The sequence below is a fragment of the Chlorocebus sabaeus genome, chromosome 3 (genome assembly GCF_047675955.1).
Source record: "Chlorocebus sabaeus isolate Y175 chromosome 3, mChlSab1.0.hap1, whole genome shotgun sequence".
In the NCBI taxonomy this organism is placed as follows: domain Eukaryota; kingdom Metazoa; phylum Chordata; class Mammalia; order Primates; family Cercopithecidae; genus Chlorocebus; species Chlorocebus sabaeus.
In genome coordinates this window covers 28,640,269-28,655,364 of record NC_132906.1, presented here as the reverse complement: position 1 = coordinate 28,655,364, position 15,096 = coordinate 28,640,269, and the positions used below count along the sequence as shown (strand labels likewise).

At 39.8% G+C, this 15,096-nt stretch overlaps 1 long non-coding RNA gene across 1 annotated transcript in view; it reads right to left on the bottom strand.

Annotated features, from left to right (window-relative positions):
* The window catches only part of LOC119620070 (uncharacterized), a 163,035-nt gene that overhangs the window by 133,139 nt on the left and 14,800 nt on the right, over positions 1 to 15,096 (bottom strand). The window lies entirely within an intron of this gene.

Genomic DNA, 15,096 nt, shown 5'->3' with positions numbered 1-15,096 from the left:
ATCCTTTTTTATGGCTGCATAGTATTCTATGGTGTATATGTGCCACATTTTCTTTACCCAAGGACCCTATATAACCAAAGTTATCTTTATCAAGAAGAACAAAGCTGGAAACATCAATACTTTCTGATTTCAAAATATATTACAAAACCATAGTAACCAAAATAGTATGATACTGGTATAAAAATAGTTACATAGACTATTGGAACAGAATTTTAAAATCCAATGTCCAAACTCAAGAAAAATAGAAGCAAAATAAGAAACCAGAAATAAATCTGACTTATAACTATAAAAGCAAAAATTCTAAATAAGTATTAGGAAAGAGAATCTCTCAATATATCAAAAGACTAAGTAGAGTCTATTTCAGGAATAATAGGTAGGTTACTATCAGGAAATTAATACATCCATTGAATTAAGTGCAGCAAAAAAGCAAAAGATAAAAGCACATATCCTATCAATAAATACTTAAAAGGCATTTGACGAAATTCAGTAGCCAGTCCTTACTAAAATAGGGCTAGAAAGAAACCACTTAAATTCAACAAAGAAATTTTCTAAAAGCTAGCAGCAAATTTTAAAATCATAACTAGATAAAGATGATCTGTTTCACATTATGTTAATGCTATTACAGGTATTATAGTATATATAACATGAAAACAAATAACTGGCAGAAGTATTCGAAAAGATGAGAAAAAAACTATTTTTGGTGGTTACATGATTGTATACCTGCATGCATAGAAAAAAAATCAAAAATTGTAGTACAAAATTGTAAAATTAATTTTAAAATTTGTTCTAATTTCTGAATTCAAAATAAATATTTTTTTTAATTAGCAGATTTTCAGCCAGGCGTGGTGGCTCACACCTATAATCCCAGCACTTTGGGAGGCTGAGGTAGGTGAATCACTTGAAGCCAGGAGGCAGAGAGTGCAGTGAACCAAGATCACGCCAGTGCACTCCAGCCTCGGCAACAAGAGTGAAACTCCATCTCAAAAATAAAATAAAATAAAAGTTTATTTATAGTATGCAAAAATCTCTTACAAATACATAAGAAACAAGTAACCCAATAAAATAATGGGCAAAGACAATTCACAGATGGGTAAATCAGTGGCAAACAAACAAATGAAAAGATATACAAATTCACAAGTAGTAACCATGGACATGCAAATTGCAGTAACAATATGATTATCACTACCATCCATCAGACTGATAACAATTTGAAATGCCATAACAGCTATTGCTGGCTGGATGTAATGAAATGGGTACTCTCTGAGATTGCTTGTGGGAAGGGGACGTGTTTGGACCTTCCGGCAAAGCAATCTGGCATCATTTCTTAGAGGTAAAACGCACACCCACACTTAGGCCACTTAGCAATAACATTCCTGTGTGTTCCATAAAAATCAATTTCTTTGTAAAGACATATGTAAAAAGATATTAACTGTAGCATTGTTTTGTAAAAATGCAAAAAATTAGCCAGGCATGGTGGCAGGCACCTGTAGTCCCAACCTCGGCCTCCCAAAGTGCTGTGATGACAGGCATGAGCCACCATGCCCGGCCAAAGTATACTTTCTAATATGTTCAAATATATAGGATTTAAAATATTTTAGAGAAAAATATGAATACATCAAGAGATAAAATTCTGCTTCTCTAGTGATCAAAGAATTCCAAGGTGAAAGAATGAGTTACCATTTTTCCTTAGAAGATTAGAAAAGATTTTAAAAGTTGATAATACCAATTGATTGTGTGGATGTAGAGAATTAAACACTCTGGATGCTTTGTGCTTTGTGAATGTAAATTGTTAGAACCTTTCTGGGGCATACTCTGGCAATATTTATGAAAAGCCCTTAAATAATCAGTGTACAATCCTACAGAAATGTATATAAAGAATAAGGATAGTCAGTATTATCAAGAAATTATAAGCAAGTTACCTAAATAAAATATGTAAAGTGCATAGTGCAAACTTGAAATATTATTAACATTCAATAAATATCCTAAAACTGAGGGATTTGGTTAATCAATTGGTAGTTGATATGGTTTAGCTGTGTCCCCACCCAAAGCTCATCTTGAATTGTAGCTTCCATAATTCCCATGTATCATGGGAGGGGCCCAGTGGGAGGTAACTGAATCATGAGGACAGGTCTTTTCTGTGCTGTTCTCCTGACAGTGAATAAGTCACAGGAGAGCTGATGGTTTTATGAAAAGGATTCCCCTGCACAAGCTCTCTCGCCTGCTGCCATCCATGTAAGATGTGACTTTGCTCCTCCTTGCCTTCCACCATGATTGCAAGGCCTCCCCAGTCATGTGGAACTGTGAGTCAATTAAACCTCTTTCCTTTATAAATTACCCAGTCTCAGGTATGTCTTTATTAGCAGCATGAGAACAGACTAACACAGTAGTCAAGCTCAGGAGGAGAAAAAAAAATAATGAAATATTTAATAATTAGTACTAGCATCCTGGAATGGAAAACAATGCAAGTTTTTAAAATGATAATGCAGATCTATGTTCTGATTTAGAAGAACATGAACAAAACCCAAAATATTATTAAAGGGAAAAAGGAAATTGTAAAGCAGTATCTCTGAAAATGCATTTGCAATTATATTTTGTAGAAAAAAAAATCTGAAAAGAAGTGCCTGAAAATGTTAACAGTGGTTATCGCTGAATAGTGGAATTTCTGAGGTTCATTTCTTTTTTTCCATCTATGTTTTCTCATTTCTTTCACAATCAGAGTGCATTGTTGCATAATTTTTAAATTTTCCAAAGCATTACAGTGTGGATGAATGTTTAGAATAGGGAATCAGAATCCTAGCTCCTTAATGTAATAGCAGTGTGACATTAGGCATTTTACTTTTAAAAATCTGTTTACACATCTGTCGATTAATGATACAGAACCAAAATAAGCCATCTCCTGGTCATTCCAAATCAACAGGCCTTTGCCGTACTTGAATCCACAGGCAGTGAGAAAGAGGGTGCATGCTGACATTAGCTCACACTAGCAAAACTTCATGTTGCTCAAATAGATATTCAAAAGACAGGCTCAGATGCAGGAACTTGTGGAGTTATTTTCAAATGTCTCATGACTTGAAAGAACAGGTGTTGGAGGAAACTGTGTCTACATACTTGCTAGGAAAGCATTCTCAGGTTTCTTTTCTAATCATGGAAAAGATGATATATTAATGGGACTATTACCCCTACTTTCTGAAAACAGCCAAGCAACCAGATGCATGAAACCCATATTCAGGAGCAATGAAGTCATGGTTAAAAGTCCCAAGCATTCTAGCAATGAAGCTAAAAGAATTATATAACCTACAAGTCCCAACAAGTTTCCCCAGGTCCACCATGTACCTAATAAAACTCTTCTGAGGACCAATAAAAGACAATTCTAAATTCATCTATCAGGACCTTTGGATCAACTCCAACAAAATACAGAATGTCCCTGACGGGGTTGTTTAGAGATACAATTGCTGCATGCTCAACATTACTTTGGAAGACAAAAGGAATTTTTGATTTACAAACAGAAAGAGAAAAGGAGAGGACATTCCATTCTGGAACCAATAACCTACAATGACAATGAAGAGCATGAAGAGGGGTTGAGACCTTTATGCTGCTCAGGGAGGACAAGAGAGGTAGGGCAGTGAGACATTGCAGGGACACCCACATCCTCCACCAGCCCAGCACCGTCCTTGGAATCAATGAGCCTCTCATTTTCTTTAACATTTAGAGCAAACAATTCTGCTTTGGGAAAGAATGAGATGGCCGAGCCTCAGGATGAGTTCTGTGTAGCCTAGTAAAAATGATGTAAGCCTACCGTGCGCTGTGGCTCACGCCTGTAATCCCAGCACTTTGGGAGGCCGAGGGGGGTGGATCACGAGGTCAGGAGATCGAGACCATCCTGGTTAACACGGTGAAAACCCGTCTCTACTAAAAATACAAAAAAAGAAAAAATTAGCCAGGCGTGGTGGCAGGCGCCTGTAGTCCCAGCTACTCCTACTCAGGAGGCTGAGGCCTGAACCCAGGAGGCGGAGTTTGCAGTGAGCAGAGATCGCACCACTGCACTCCAGCCTGGGTGACAGAGTGAGACTCTGTCTCAAAAAAAAAAAAACATGTAAGCCAAACCCAATGTGAAGCTGAGCTGTTATCTCCCACCTGGGCTTCTGCAATGGCCTCTTCACTGGTTTCCCTGTGTCTGCAGTCTACCTTCCAGAGAGGTCTTTCTAAAACACAAATCAGATCATGTCCCTCCCTGAAGCTTCTCCTCACACTTAGAATAAAATCCAAAGTCCTCACCTTGGTCTATAGGGTAATCACAGGTGTTAGTTTTCCTGGGACAATCCTGGTTTATGGCTATTGGTGTTGCTCCCCTCTGATATCCCCACGAGTTGGTCATTTCTTCATTTGATGCCAGGTCTCTGATCAAACATCATCTCCTCAGAGAGGCTTTCCTTGACCTCTCTGTTGGAAAAAAAACAACTCCCTAATCCCTTTCCCTGCTTGACTTTTTTTCAAATATCTTATCACTACTTATTATGTCACATTTTTATTTCTTAATTTGTCTGTTTCCCTGACTGGAACTGCACCCTGGGAGGGCAGCTCTTTGTGGTCTTCACTAAAACACCCTGGATTGAGAGCTGGGCTTGGCACCTGGCAGTGGCTCAGTAAATATCTAATTACTCAATGAATGAATATATAAATGAATCTTTGGCTCTGCATAGCGAGTATTCATTTGCTCCAAACTTGTACTGAACATTGCTTAACCTGGTGATTTGTAAAACTGATTCTGCCAAGTGCCACTTTAACACTGTCAAACCAAATTTATATTTTTCTTCTGGTTGCTTTGCTAGTTTTTAGTTGTTATGAGCATTATCTATGGACAATGTCTCTGAGAGAAGTCCTGAGTATGGATTTCCAACAGGAAATTGCTGCTCTGTATGGCAGCTTCCCCCAGTCCCAGAGCTAGGCTTGCGGGTCCTTGTCTACTTAGTATACACCCCTACCCTTGAACTTCACCTCTCTGTTTGCATGCCAGAAGAAATTAACAAGGAGCTAAGAGTAAGCCTGATTTTACACTTTGTATTAAAGTGTCCGGAGAAGCACACACACACAAAAATAGAAGTTACCAAAATCCCAACACATCCAATTTCTGTTGGAACAAGCCAAGCATCCACATCATAACGGTAAGGAAATTAAGAAAATTTAAGAGATATAGTTGAGTTCATATAACTAGTAAGTGGCAATGCCCAAATGTACAGATACATATTTGTCTGGCGTCAAAATCTATGCTGCCTTCTAACAAAAACAAGGAAGCCAGTCTTTAAAGGGAGATGGATTTATTTTTCTACAAAATTTTAAGTAGCCCATGCCCCAAAGGGGAACCACAGAGCTGAACAAATGACCTGAAAACATATTCTTGACTGAACAGTAAATAGTTGTCAACCATGGTTCCCCAATGACCCAAACTCCAACTGAGCCTATCCACAAGTTCAGTTTTCCCAAGCTTTGAAAAAAGGCCGTAGACAGATGGGCTCCAACTACTGCAGCCCAGGCCTTTACACTTGTTTTTTTTTTTTTTTTTTGCCAACAAATCGTTGCTCTTGAATAAGTACACTAGAGGGAAAAGTTGGCCTTCAGTGCAACTCTCAGTGAACTTAAAGTTACCACTTATATTACTCAAAAACTAGAATTTCTTCTTACAGGCCTGAGACTCCAGCAGCAAGGCCTCTATGGGAGAAACTCGATCTCCTATGGGAGGTTCAGAGAGTAACTCCCCCAAGTTCCTGTTTCATTACTCTGTCTCAAAGCAGGCACTTGAGATACCAGCCAGCAGCCCTACAGCACCCCAAATTATAAGAACTGGACTGTATCTGACATTGCCAGATTTTCAGCAGTGGGAGGGGGAGGGCTCCTCTGCATTGTGCCTTTCTCTTCAGAAGGATTAACCTGGTGATGATCAACCTTTGCACAAGGATGGGGGTGCCAACACTCTGGCTCTCAGAGTTCTCCTTACCCTCTACCCTTGAATTTCACAAGTCAAGCTCATTGGTCTTCTCTTGTTTTCCTTCTATCTCCAATTCTAGGATCTGAAAAACAACCTCACATCTCTGGGGGCTCTCTGTGATATCCATCAGACCCCTGAACCAGTGGTGGTGGGGGCAGTTCCTGAGGAAATGAAGATATGGGGTGACTGAGAACCCCAGGAGTCAACCTCTGCTGAAAGCCCACCCTCTTGGCGTGTACCTTTAGGCAGGTACAGGGAGGGATCTCAGGTCCAACAACTCACCTCTTGACAGCCTCATGCCTTGTCTAAGAACCTGCAAGGCTATTAAACCCAAACTCTCCAATTACTGAAAATAAAAGGCAGCCAAAACAACACTCACCTGTCACTACTCTAATTTTCAGATTCCTCTCTATTTTGTATCCCTGGGTATTTCTCTTACTTTCTTGAGAGCTCAACTATGCACTTTAAAAAAAATGTCTGTTATGGTCTAGCTGGCATTTCCAAGTGTTTTTAGCAGGAGGGCTTCAGGTTATCTTGTTTGTCCGCATGACTGAAAATGGAACTATGTTTCTTTTTAATATGTTTTTCAGGGATAATGGAATTATACTTAATTGTATTTACCCTAACATTACTCACCTAATGTCACCCTGCTTCAATATATGTTTGAAAAAAAATATACCAGTGAGTGCATATTCTGTTCTGTCCCTAAGCTCAATGAAAATGTGTGTTCCCTGAATTGCCTTACTTCTTGTGAATATCCATTTCCCTTCCCACACTAACGCTCACGCAGGTCCATTCTCCTTTCCTTCTTCTGTTCTATTGTGAAGACCCTTCGTCCCCTGTTCTCAAAATTCGGGACTTAATCACTCAGCCCAGGTCCAACAACAGCCTTCTCCCAATACAATGCAATCACAACCAAGTGCACAGACTAAACCAGATTATAATTTCAGACTTGATAGTTTGCAAGGTACTTTCACATAACATTATCTCACTTTAGTCTTCTCAGCATTCCAGTAACATGGGTGCTATCGTCCTCTTATAGAAGAAAGAAAAAAGGCCCAGAGAGTTTAAGAGGCTTGCTGAAAGCTGGAAAGTGGTGAAGTTAGCTTCAGTTCAAGTCTCCTCAATCAGCATTCAGTTACCCTGGGACATAGCCAGCAGCCTCTGACAGCACCCCCACATCCCAGAGAGCCAAGTGGATGCACCAGTCAATTCTCTTTACACCTATTATAATATTTTTAAATACGTTAAGCAAAGAATGTAATTTAAAAATCTTTAAGAACTAAAATAGTCTAAGGATGGAAAAGAGAAACAGCATGTCGTGACATGCACAGTATTTCCCCAAAGGAATTTCTGTATCATTTTATCCTTCTGCAAACTTTAGAAACAAGACTACCTTACATTTATTTATTTTACATAAAACTGTACAATGGAATTTATTTGTTTGCCCTTAAATATCTGTTGTTTTTGTTTTGTTTTGTTTTGTTTTGAGGGACTATTTTTAGTTTGCAACAACATTGACTAATGGGGGTAGATGATGAGCCAAAAATAGGTGACCTTAACCAGGCATTCAAAAACCTAGGTTAGCCAACAAGTGCAGACATCTCATCTGGAATATTTCTCTTTGAAGACATACTCACTGCTCTTTGCAAATTCATAAGACAGGCCCATTGGAATTGCATTTTCTGAAACACCGTTTCCCAAAATGTGTTCTGGGAAACACAAGATTCACGAGATACTTACTGGGGATGAGGAGGAAGCAGTCTGTGAGCAAATCAGTTTGCAAAGCTGTGTTTTCTGGCAATAAGAATAAAAATGGTAATTATAACAGCTAGCAAAGACTTGGGCCCTAGCAACGTCATTATTCACAGCTAAAATAAGAACAGCAATAGAGAGCACTTTGCTCAGTCCAATTGTACAACCCAAGAGGAAAGATCAAGCCGCTATCAACACTTCATGAGAAGGATTCACTCCACAATCTTTACCATAGAACATTATTTCCATCCTTAGCTGCAGCACAGAAAGGTCAAGAGTCTGACAAATGTTCTCTAGCACGTTATTCCTTCATAGCCTGTAATATTTTACAGTATTTTTCTTTCTTTTTTCATTCATTTACTGTCTCTGTCTCCCACCTAAAATGTAAGCTCCAAAAGAGGAGAATCGCGGGGTCCCAGCTGACTAAGCACATGCTTGACATACAGCCAGGAATAGTTGTTAATTAAGTGGACGGGTGAAGTTCCCTAATTAAGGCCTGGCTTCTAAGGTCTAAAATTTACTAGGACCCATCAAAGAGATGGATTTTCAAGAGTAACTAGAAAAACATATCACTCAAATTCCCAGAATTTTATCTGAACTTTTCAGCTTTTCTCTGCAAGCCCACACAACTTGCACTCATAAGGTCAACCTAGTTTCACTGTGTCTCATGGAGTCATCCTGTTAGGCCACAATATGGGGTCACACGGGTGTGGCTGACATCCAATTCTGCCAGCCAAGTCTGCATCTCTTGTGTTTTAAATAAATCTGCTTGATGGAGATTCAACCAGATAGGGCCTGATGGCCACTACCTGAGCTCTGCCCTTTGTCCTGTGAGCCAGTTCACGGGAGCCTGGGTTCCAGAGGACAAAGCAGCCCTTGGCTCTCAGCCATGACAGAGCAAAGCCTCATGGAGCCCTAACGGAGGACCATGTTCCCCACAGAATGTCCCCTGCAGAATCCACATCCACACCTGCTCAAACTGATTTCTCACTCTCTATAGTGGAAACTTCACTTGCCACTCAGAGTTTTACCTTCGTTTTAAGCAATTCCCTTGAGAACAAAGGAACTCAGTCCAAAGGCCAAAGTGCCAATCAAATAATGAAAGTAAAAGAAAAATTATAACAGCCAACATTGCTGCGGTATTTCCCGAGTCTAGTTTTTGCTAAGCCCTGTGCATGCATGATTATTGTATTTAATCCCCTCAAACACCTTATGATGCAGCTTCCCCTGTTATTGCCATTTCACAGATGAGGAAAGAAAGGCATGATACATGTTAAATCAAACAACGGCAACCCAACACAACAATCACAAAGCACTGCATGCCCCATTCTGCCTTCCCACAAATCCAAAACCTGCAGTGACCGAGGGGATAGAAACATGGTACCTAGGCACGATTTATGCCTCCCCTGGCCACTCAGCAGCCATCTGAGAGGACTTTATTGTATTGATTCAGCTCATCTCAGATGCATATACCATAGGTCTAAATTGACTCCTAGAACTGCATTAGTTATTCCAGACACTTTAATCCATTACTTAATGCATTACTCAGATCCTGCTACCAGAGAGGGAATGGCAAGAAGTCAAGGTCGGTTAAACACGGATGAAAACAATAATAATCTTGAAAACACCTGCACCTGTGAAGAAAGAGCCATAGTTGGGAAGCCTCTCACTGTCTAAATGTCTCATCATTTGTCATTTAAAATGCTTGCCATGGTCTTATTTTTAAGCACATAGTATCTTTGTGTTAGAGATCAAATTTTAAATAATCATCCTCTAATTAGAGTAACCCCCAATCAAAAATGAGTCACTGACCTTTTCCTCAGTGTTTTATTTCAGTAAGCCAGAATAAACACATGAAATTGTTACTATGGAGACCAAAGGTACTAAAGGGACCCAGCCTCTCATTAAAAAATTGACACACCAGCAGGAAAAAAAAATGATGAATGTTGTAGTTATTTTAGGGAAAAACGTGTCCCAAATGTTGAGGTTAAATCAGCCACCCCTTTTCCTCCAGGGGAAAAAAAAAGTTTCCAATGCAAATGGTTTGAATTAATGCCATGGATATTTATAACAACAGTCTGGTTAGGGAATTTATTTGCTATTCATCAAGCCAATGTCCCTGAGGATTAAAAGAGCCCAAAGAAAATATTTTTAAAATAATAAGTGAAATGTCTTTTGGGTTGGGAAGCCACTATATTCATATTCAGCACCACGACTGCCGGGCTGCGTCCTCAAAGCCCAAGGCCTCTGGGACTGGACAATTCCACAGTGCCTTTGGAAGAGAGTAACAGAACACATGTGTCCCAGCTGACTTGCCGGTAGGAGAGCTGGGTTTTCTTAAATTGACACCCTCAAGTAGTAAATAAGAAAAAAGGAACCAAGAGTGGCCCAATATGCAGATCTAAAAAGTGGAAAAGGCATTGACTGTTTCTTTTTTAAACAACTTCTTTGGTTGGATTCTGGAGAGAAAAGGTGGAGAGGGAAGAGGTGTAACTCTTTTCACATATCATTGGAAAATACCATCCTCACTTTTTAAAAATAGCACTGCATGATGAAATATTGTTTTGGTGACATGATGCCTAAAGAAGCACTGCTCATGCATCACGGTGACTGTGACAGAGGCCTGGGTGAGCAGTAGTGTAGACAGTTGCACAGAGGAACCCAAATGTTGCTCGAGACCCAAGAAAGCCCTGGTGAGGACAGCACCAGGCTCACCTGCCCACCTGGTCTCCATCCAGGAGTCCAGAGACCCAGGACCAAACTGATCCCATCTTTATGTTCAATGTGGAGATCTTGTTCAGGTGTGGATTTTTGGTATTTATTTTGATTTTTTAAAACTGTATTTTAAGTGTTTATTATTTACCTATTTTTAAATGTTGCATTAAAATATTACTTATCCCTTAGCCCAGCAGGTGTTACACACCTGTGGTCCCAGATACTTGAGAGGCTGAGGAAGGAGGATCATTTGAACCCAGGAGTTTGAGGCTGTAGTGAGCTGTGATTGTGCCACTGCATTCTAGCCTGGGTGACAAAGACCCTGTCTCAAAAATGTATAAATAAGTAAATAAAATATTATTTATATTGATTACTGGATATCTAGTGTCCCCTGAAATGCTGTGCCCAGGACAAGTGCCTCACTCGTCTCACCCTACTGCCTCACCCTCAAATTTAGGAGTCTTTCAGGGTGGTTCAGAAGAAAAGCACCCTCTTTGTAGGACAGGCAGTGGGAGAACACTCCTCAGGGAGAGGTAGGTACCCAGATTCCCCCTCAAGGCAACAGCTTCTACTTAGATGATTTCTCTTCCCTCGACAAACCAGTCCAAGTGGAATCTGCAAGATACCATCAAACTGAAAGCAAGATTGGACTTCTGGCTTTGGACCCTTGGTTTCAGACCCAGTCTGCCATTTCATCGGGTGGGCATCCAAGCTTCAGTTTCCCTCTGTGTTAAACGGGGATAAGAAATCCACCTCCTGGGCTCACTGTGAAGGTTCAATGGGGTAATCATGTCAGTAGCTGAGAAGCACGAATATTTGATCTATATCAGCCATTATCACTGTTTTCCAAATCTTGGTTCCTCCACTAATGACTTTACCTCTTGGAATTTTAGTCTCCTTTTCTGTAAAATGGAGAAATAATAGTACTATCTCTTAAGGTTGCTGTAAAGATTAAACGAGTTACTGTACATGAAGTACCTAAAACAATGTGTACATATAGTGTTAACTATTACTATTACAACAATCACTACAACTACTACTGTTGTTCATACTATTAATAGTTTATTCTCCCTCCTCCTCCTCCTGCTATAACTACTACTATTACTTCTACTGCCACTGTGGCTGCTGGTTGTTGCCCTGGTAGTTGGGTAGTTAATACAGTTGCAATGAGATCTAGAAATGGCAACTCCCTCCTCTGTGTGAGAGATACTTAGCCTACGTTTAAACATTCAACTGAGTTTACTATACGCTATGCTTTTTAACATGTTTTAAGCTATTCAAACATTTTTATTTTCTGCACATAAGGCCAAATAACCTGTTGAACTGATTGCCCATTTTTTTAGCTGAGTTGTTTGGGTATGCTGTAGACAGAACCCGAGACAACAGAAGAGTTAGTGAACTTCAATTGTTTATAAAGGAGCGGCATAAAAATAATCTTTAAAGCTAAGAGAATGTTAATATTTAGATCCATCTAAGGGAAAATAATAACAGTTTGTGATTTCCTCCTGCCTCACTTCCAGGGCAAACATTTTTAAGGGAGGATTTGATTTGGTAACATAAATTGTTTTCTATATAACCCCAAATGACATGAGTGATTAATAGTGAGCTATAGAAAGAGATGCCCATAATTAGCAGCTTGGGTACAGTCAGATATAAACATATATTTTGTTTGTGAAACATGTATCTTGAAAAAAAATACATCCTGCTAGATGTCACAAAAGGGTCAAGATGCTAAGAAAAAAAGTCAAGACAAAATTTTTAAAATAAAATCAAAATCAAATATGATAAATACATGCATACCCAAAGCACACTAAGCCTGAGACAAAATTTTATCCAGGTTTTTAATCATCATCATCATTGTTGTTGTTATTACTTGTATCAATGTTGGTATAATATTGTGATTCTGATTTTAATTTTAATTACAAGGATCTTAACGAAACATACAGTATCTTAAATGCAGATAAATAAATGCCTTTCATATAATGGGTCATTAACATTTTAAGACCGTAAAATGCATCTTGTTTACTATCACTAATAATAGAATTATTAATTGTATTACAATTCACTAATATTCACTAAAATATTACTAATAATCCACTAATAATCACTAAGTCACTAATAATTGTTCACTAATAATAATTCAGTAACATATCATTAATAATTACATTATTATTAATATATCATTAATAATTCTATTATACTAATATATTACTAATCTATTATATTAATATATCACTAATAATTCTATTAATTCACTATAATTTTAATAATTCTAGTATTGGTGATACATTAGTGAATTAGTGAATTATTTCACTAATAGAATGAAAATTAATTAGTGAAATAATTAGCGAAATAAACTAATGGAAAAAATTATTTAGTGAAATAATTCACTAATAATAGAATTATTAGAGATAATAATGACATAAGTCACATCAGACACTTATTGGGCACTTACGAAGCATCAGAAACTGGCCTAAGTTCTTTAAATGACTCCTTTTGAGAATTCCTGTAGAAATTTTCATTCCCACTTTATTGATAAAGACACTGAGACAGAGAAATCAAGTAACTTGAGCAATGTCACATTTTCAGAGACAGAGATGGGATGTCAACACAGGTGTGTTGAACACCAAAGCTTGCTCGCCAAACCACAGTGCTAAACAGGGAACCATCCGAGTAGGCAGCCTCATCTGCTCACCATGAACATTCAGTATGCCAAGGTCAGCTCTCCTAGTCCCGCTCCATGCATTCATATGGCCACTCAACATATGTTAGGAAGATGTTCACTCAATTCAAACAGCAACAACACTATGTTCCACCATTTTATGACATTTGCTAAGCAGGAGAGCAGGACTTTTAGTCAGGATCACTGCCTCTCACCATGCAGGATGAGCACCACACATATCCAGGGGAGCCGCTCCCAGAGTATTGTTTGGCAGGCACACCCTGCAGTTGTGCAACATGGCAGCCCTGCCCTGACTGCTCAGAATGTGGTTTGTGACTCAGCACCAAAACACTCCAGCCAGTGATTGGACAGGAGTAAACACTTGACCACAGGGAGCCAATCAGATTCTGGTTAGTTGGACACTGACCTGAGAGACACAAAAGAGTTTCCTCTATCTATGAGGTCACTGCTAGAACTGAACAGGTGTGAGGCCTGGGGCAAGGCCATCACAGTCTCTGCGCAGGCTGGGGTGGCAGAAGACTCTAGAATGAAGAGGGACAGGCAAGGCACACAGGGAAAAATCAAAGCGCCCACGTAGCCCGTTACGACAGAGAAGGAAGGTCATTTTTAACTTTCCAAGAATCCCCTCAGACCCTGCTTTACTCTTCTGCTTGGTTTCCGAGAGATTTTTGTGTCTTTTTTCAACAAACCCGTCTCTGTATTTGCCTGAGGTTCAGGGCATACTGATCTACGCAGGACAGAGAAGTGCCCATTCTTAGCCAGATTTCATCAAATGAAAGTTATCTTTGTTATACAAAGGGTAGGCTTGAATCTCAGTCCCCAGATTCATGTGTCCAAGAAATATAACTTTATTTTTCCATACCACAGCTGAATTTCTATTTTGAGAGCCCATGCCTGTGACTTGGTAGCAGAAGCCTAATCTCAGCCACATGGGGATTCTAGGGGTTGAGCAGGGCTAAGTAGGCAGGGATGGGGTGGCGGACATTGGGTCCTCAGTCATCTTGAGCTGAGCACAGTGGCATCTGCTTTGATGCCCCGGGGCCCACCTGGTCCTGGCTACCATGCAGTAAGTTCACTGCTGCCCAGTCCATGTTCCCACCTTTGCCTCTGCTCTTCTTTCTCCTTGCACTCCTCTCTGGTGCCCAGTAATTCACTCACCACTCCACACCATGCTGGGGTGTGAGAAACTGTGGGGCTATTCGAAAGCCCATCTACTTGGCTCAAAGAATCATTCTTCCCATGGAAACTGGTACGATTGAAGGCCCTTCATCGCTGTACAACCATGTCTTCTTTGAGCACTACCCAGAAACTGAGGCCCAGGCCCTGGGTAAACACAGCTCCCACAATTCTATTGGGGGTTCTGGAATCGTACTTCCCAGGGTTCAGTCTGGGTAGAGACTGAGCACCAGTCCTCTTTCTCAGAGATGATCCACATAGACACTTCCAAATATGTTCCCACAACTCCCTGATGCTTCTTGACACCAAGGAATCTTTACCCGCTTTGGGGTGGATAACCGGCCCTCACAGCTCAGTTATTTTAGCTCATCTGTACCAGGTTCTTCACTTTCTAGAGGGACCTAGGCTTTTGGAATTCAAAAGGCAATACTTTACTTCTTTTTCTACACTTGCTCTATGACAGACCTTCCCTAAGACAATGAAGCCAGACTGACCTAGTTTACTGAATGGAAGAACCAAGGGACCCCAGTAAATACTAGAAAAACCTCAGCTGATATTTCAAAATATTGCCCCAACACACTGCTTTGGGACCCTTGGGCCTCACAAAGTTTGGTTTTGGTCTCACTCTCCGTTTTGTCTAGCTGATGTTGGTCAAGCTGAAGTTGGGGTACCTCCATCTTTCAAAAGCAGAGTTGGTGGCACTATGCTTCTGCCATTTTAAACGTGATAACGGTGATAATGCATGCTGAAACATTCATCTAGTTTTCTTTAAGTTGTGGCTTTA